The sequence below is a fragment of the Phocoena phocoena genome, chromosome 16 (assembly GCF_963924675.1).
Source record: "Phocoena phocoena chromosome 16, mPhoPho1.1, whole genome shotgun sequence".
NCBI classification, from domain to species: domain Eukaryota; kingdom Metazoa; phylum Chordata; class Mammalia; order Artiodactyla; family Phocoenidae; genus Phocoena; species Phocoena phocoena.
Genome location: NC_089234.1, coordinates 17,746,562 through 17,752,561, shown reverse-complemented (window position 1 = coordinate 17,752,561; position 6,000 = coordinate 17,746,562).

Here is a 6,000-nt window from a genome sequence, read left to right as displayed (position 1 = left end):
GGGAAAGATATCAACCAGAGACAGAGCTAGAGAATCCATCCAGCTTCTTATCACCTGTCCAGGCCCAACCAAAGAGCACAGTCCTGTACCACGGGAGAGGGATCCTCCCAGAAACAGGAGGCCAAAGGTCTCCATGGGGGGAGATGAGGCCAAGCAGGCCAGGTGAGCACAGGAGATGAGCACAGACACAGCTCACCTCCCAGGTGGAGATTCCAGGGCAAAATACTTCTTACCTGGGAGTAGGGATCACAGCGTGAACAGCAGGAGTGTGGGCATGCCGGAGATCTGGAACCAGCCAGGTGTCTCATGGCTCTGGGTCTTGATTCATTGCGCCAAGGCCATGCCAACTTTATTGGGTTTCCTTGGGCCCGTTACTTGTAGAATTCAGTACACAGCAGGCAAAACACTGTCAGAAAAATTCAGTTCGAAAATCTCTCTAAGGTTAGGAAGCAGACCCAAGCTAGTCCCAGGCTCCTCAAAACTCTGAGCCATCTATAAGATCCACTTCTGGAAAATGAAAGGCTCTCTTTAGATCTCCTCCTGCATTGGAGCACCAGGGATTATTGGGCACCAGGATACAGAACGAGGCAAGCACTTATCAGTACGTTCATCTTCGTGGAAAAAAACACAATATTTTTTGGCACCTACCAGATAGGTGACCAGGTCCCAGACAGATGCCTTCCCTGTCACATTTTCTCTTCACAAAAACCTGTAGGGTAGGAATACTTATACCCATTTCACGGGATGAAAGAGTAGAACTCAGAGAGGTCAACCAGCTCGCTTGAGGTCACACAGTTAATATGTGGCAGAGCAGGAACTTGAGGCTAAGATCATCTGACTCCAAAGCCCATGACCTTTCTGTTATTTCACGTTACCACTTTCTTCTTAGATTCATTTTTTCTGTTTCTGATAAGCTGACACTTATTCCCATTCTTCCTTCAGTGACTTTTCTAGCACTCCCAAAATCATTTGTGTGCATGTGTGCATATATAATATGTATGCATATGCTCCTACATATCTGTGAAAATACATATCTGTTTACATATATTCACATGTAAGCCTCCTTGCTTTTAGGTACGTGCGTTCTGTTGCCTTCAGAGAAGGATACAAGTGCCATTTCTTTTAACTTCCTTGAGGCTGTCTGTCCTGAGATGGTTGATGGCACGATTGTGTGTCAGCTACTGAGCAGAGAATTTGGCTCCTGTGACCAGGGTTATTTCCCTACTGCAGGCATCTTCTGAGGACCTGGTCCTGGAATGGGGCTTTCCTAAGTGTCCCTGAACGGGACGCTCAGGCTTAAGATTCTCAAAAATAGAATTTTCAACAAGTAAGAGGAGATCAGAGAATTATGGCCCAAACCTAGAACCAGCAAAAGGCAAACGCTGGTGCACTTTGGAATGGTTCTACCTGCTTTCCAAAATCCTCTCCTATTTATTTTCATCGTGACAAACCTTTCAGAGCCAGCAATCGTCAACTGGATTTCACATAAAGGGATTAAAACTCCAGCAATCTTGCTTGGATATGACGCTCCTGATTTCTGTACCACCATTAGCTGTGTGGTCTTGGGCAGGTCCCTTAAGCACTCCACCCTTCTACTCATCTTTATTTGTTTATTTATTTTTGGCCTGCATGGCACGGCTTGCGAAAGCTTAGTTTCCCAACCAGGGATCGAACCTGGGCCCGCAGCAGTGAAAGTGCAGAGTCCTTACCACTGGACCACCAGAGAATTCCGCTATCTCCTCGTCGTTAATATGGAAGTGCTCCGTAGGGTTGCTCTAAGCATTGGCTGTGTTAAGATATGTAAACTCTTAGAACAGAGCGCGGCACATGCCGAGCTCACAATAAATGTTGGCAATGTACCCTCTCAGTCCTGGTGTCCACTGGAGGTGCCCGACAGCTCTGCGGCCCACAGAGCTTCAAGCCCTGGCTTCCCGCTTCTCAAGACAATCCATCTAGTAGTAGTCGGTCCAGGCTTTTTGTTCACACAAGCGAGTGTGCTCTATGATCTTAGCCTCTTCTCATTTCAACAGTTGATCGTTGAATATTCAAGGCAATCCTGCCTTGAATATTAGCTTTCAATGCCTCCTCAGTTTGTCTGTGTACTGGGATTAGGTCCCTGAAACCACAGACTCTGGAGCCAGAGGGCCTGTCTTCAAATCGCAGCTCTGCCACTTACAGGCTATGTGACCATGGTCACATCACTCTACCGTTTTGTGCCTTAGCTTTCTCATCTGTAAAATGGGGATAATAATGGTGCTCACAGGGTCATTGTGAGGATCAAATGAGTTAACTTACGTAAAGTTCTAAAAACAGCTCCTGGATGGGACTTCCCTGGTGGTCCAGTGAGTAAGACTCAATGCTCCCAATGCAGGAGGCCTGGGTTCCATCCCTGGTCTGGGAACTAGATCCCGCGTGCATGCTGCAACTAAGGAGCCTGCACGCCACAACTAAGATCCCAAGTGCTGCAACTAAGACCCAATAAAACCAAAAAAAAAAAAACACCCAAAAGTAAAAGCCAGCTCCTGGTGTATTGAAGTCTGTATTACTATTAGCATCATGACTCATTTTTACTACAGATTTTAAAAAATTTTAATTACGGTTAAATACATATAGCATAACATTTACCATTATTACTATTTAAATAAAATTTTATTGAAATATAGTTGATGCACAATATCACATAAGTTATAGGTGTACCATATATAATTCACAATTTATAGTTACTATAAAATAGTGGCTACATTCCCTGCATTGTACAATATATCCTTAGAGCTTATTTTACACATAATAGTTTGTACCTCTTAATCTCCTACCCTTATATTGCCCCTCCCCCTTTCCCTTCATCATCATCATTTTTTTGTTTATTTGCTTTTTGGGAGGGATTTTTTGTTTGTTTATTTACATCTTTGTTGGAGTATAATTGCTTCACAATATTGTGTTAGTTGCTGCTGTATAACAAAGTGAATCAGCTATATGTATACATACATCCCCATATCCCCTCCCTCTTGCATCTCCCTCCCAACCCCCCATCCCACCCCTCTAGGTGGTCACAAAGCACAGAGCTGATCTTCCTGTGCTATGCAGATGCTTCCCACTAGCTATCTATTTTACATTTGGTAGTGTATATATGTCCATGCTACTCTTTCTCTTTGTCCCAGCCTCCCCTTCCCCCCACTGTGTCCTCAAGTCCGTTCTCTACATCTGCGTCTTTATTCCTACCCTGCCACTCGGTTCATCAGTACTATTTTTCTAGATTCCATATATATGTGTTAGCATCCGGTATTCGTTTTTCTCTTTCTGACTTACTTCACTCTGTGTGAGAGACATCCACCTCACTACAAATAACTCAATTTCATTCCTTTTTATGGCTGAGTAATATTCCATTGTATGCATGTGCCACATCTTCTTTATCCATTCATCTGTCAATGGACATTTAGGTTGCTTCCACGTCCTGGCTATTGTAAATAGAGCAGCAATGAACATGTCTCTTTTTGAATTATGGTTTTCTCAGGGTATATGCCCAGTAGTGGGATTGCTGGGTCCTATGGTAGTTCTATTTGTAGTTTTTTAAAGAACCTCCATAGTGGCTGTACCAATTCACATTCCCACCAGCAGTGCAGGAGGGCTCCCTCTTCTCCACGCCCTCTCCAGCATTTATCATCATCATCAGTTTTAGTGCACAGTTCAGTGGCATTAAGTACATTCACATTATTGTGCAAACATCACCACCATCATCCACAGAACATTTTCCATCTTGCAAAATTCAAACTCTGTACCCATTAAACAACAGCTCCTCGTTTCCCCGCCTCCCAAGCCCTAGAAACCATTGTGCTACTTTCTGTCTCTGTGAGTTTGACTACTCTAGGTACCTCACGTAAGTGGAATTATATACAGTATTTGTTCTTTTGTAACTGGCTTATTGCCCTTAGCATTAATGTCTTCAAGGTGCCTTCATGTTGTAGCCTGAGTCGGAATTTCCTTCCTTTTTAAGGCTGTACAATATTGTATGTATATACCACATTGTGTTTATACATTCATCCGTCCATGGACACTTGGATTGCTTCCATCTTTTGGCTGTTGTGAATAATGTTGCTATGAACATGGGTGTACAATATCTCACTGAGTCCCTGATTTCAGTTCTTTTGGGTATATACGCAGAAGTGGAATTGCTGGATCATGTCATAATTCTATGTTTAATTTTTTGAGGAACTGCCATACTGTTTTCCGTACCATTTTACATTCCCACTAACAGCGTTCAAGGGTTCCAGTTTCTCTACATTCTCCCAAACACTTGTTATCTTCTGGGATTTTTTTGTTTGTCTGTTTTTTTTGGTTTTTTTCATAGTAGCCATCCTGATGGGTAAGAGACGGTATCTCATTGTGGTTTTGATTTGCATTGTCCTAATGATTAGCGATGCTGGGCATCCGTTCATGTGCTTATTGGCCATTTGTACATCTTCTTGGGAGAAATGTCTATTCAAGCCCTTTGCCCATTTTAAAATCAGGTTGTTTGGTTTTTTGTTGTTGAGTTTTCATCACGATTCCTAAGCACTGACCCCTGTAATTTATATTATTTGGAGCTTGGTATCACTCAGAAAATAAAAATTGCTCATTTTCCAAATGACTTACAAGGAAAAAACCAACTGAAAATTGCTGACAGAAAATAAAAGGAAAGGCCAAGCTATTGAATTCAGTGCCTTTTCTTCTTTGCACTTGTACAAACCCTGAGACACAAGGGGATTAGCATGAAATAGTGTTTGCTACCAGAATAAAAACACTTCCTGCTGCTGAATAATCATCCAGGGAATTTTATATGAATGGCCAGTACTCTGAGGGAATTAATACAGATCTTGAGACATAAAGACCATTAGTAATAATATGAACTGATAAGACTGACAAAATTCAACTCAAAAGGTCAGTAATTGGAAATTATAAAAGCTACCACACCACCAAGTCAAAAGTGTATAAAAAAAGATGCAAGACCTGTGTGTGTGCAAGACAGATTTTATATGTTTGTGTGATGTTATGTGTAGATTGTGTAAGAAAGAAAGAATATATGTGTTAAGTGTTAAAAAAATTAAGGTAATGTAATTTAATTCTATTCAAAAGAAGAATAATTGGGCAATTCAAGAATTGGGATTCTGTTTGGTCCTTTGTTACCGAGACTAATTATTTAGGTAAGCATTTCTCCCTTGATATAGATCCTGAACATATGAAAATGTCCCTGCATTTCATGGCAGAAAACCAAATTCACTAAATATCATTTCCCGTGCAAAGTGGCCTGTGAAAGCAGAACTAACACACACAACTAATATGTTTCTTAGTTTTTCTAATTAGACTGGAAAGACTGGGGTCAGAAATCACGCTTTGGGGTTCTTTTATTTTCCTCCACATTGCCTAGCAAAGATCATACACATTATAATATGAACATGACTGTGGTTAGCTACTAGACTAAGCACTCTATATAAAACTCTAACAGCTCTGCAGGATAGATATCATTATGCCCATTTGACAGATAAGAAAATTGAGGTTCAGGAAATTTAAATGCATGATACTAGTATTGTGGATATGTTTTAAAAGAAGAACAGCATCCTTATTCTTCAGAGACATATACTAAAATATTCACCAGTGAAATTATATGATGTTGGGGATTTGCTCCAAAATAATACAAGATGGTGGAGCTAGATGAGGCTAAAGGTGAAACAATATTTGCCGTGAGCCGATAATTGTTGAAGCTGGTTGATGTGTGTGTTCATGGTCTATTATATGATTTGTTATTCTATTTTTACATGTTTTTTCTATTTTTTTTTTATGATGAATGGAAAGAAAAGACTTCCTACTACCACATCGTGCTTTACAGAGCTTAACAGGTATATGGTAATGAAGTGAATGGCTTTGCCATTGCTGTGCCTCACCATGGATATAAGCAGGACTTCCGTTGTTAGGAGCCCCACACAAAGTCACACATACTTCTACAGGTTTGTTTTTTGAAATGACTCA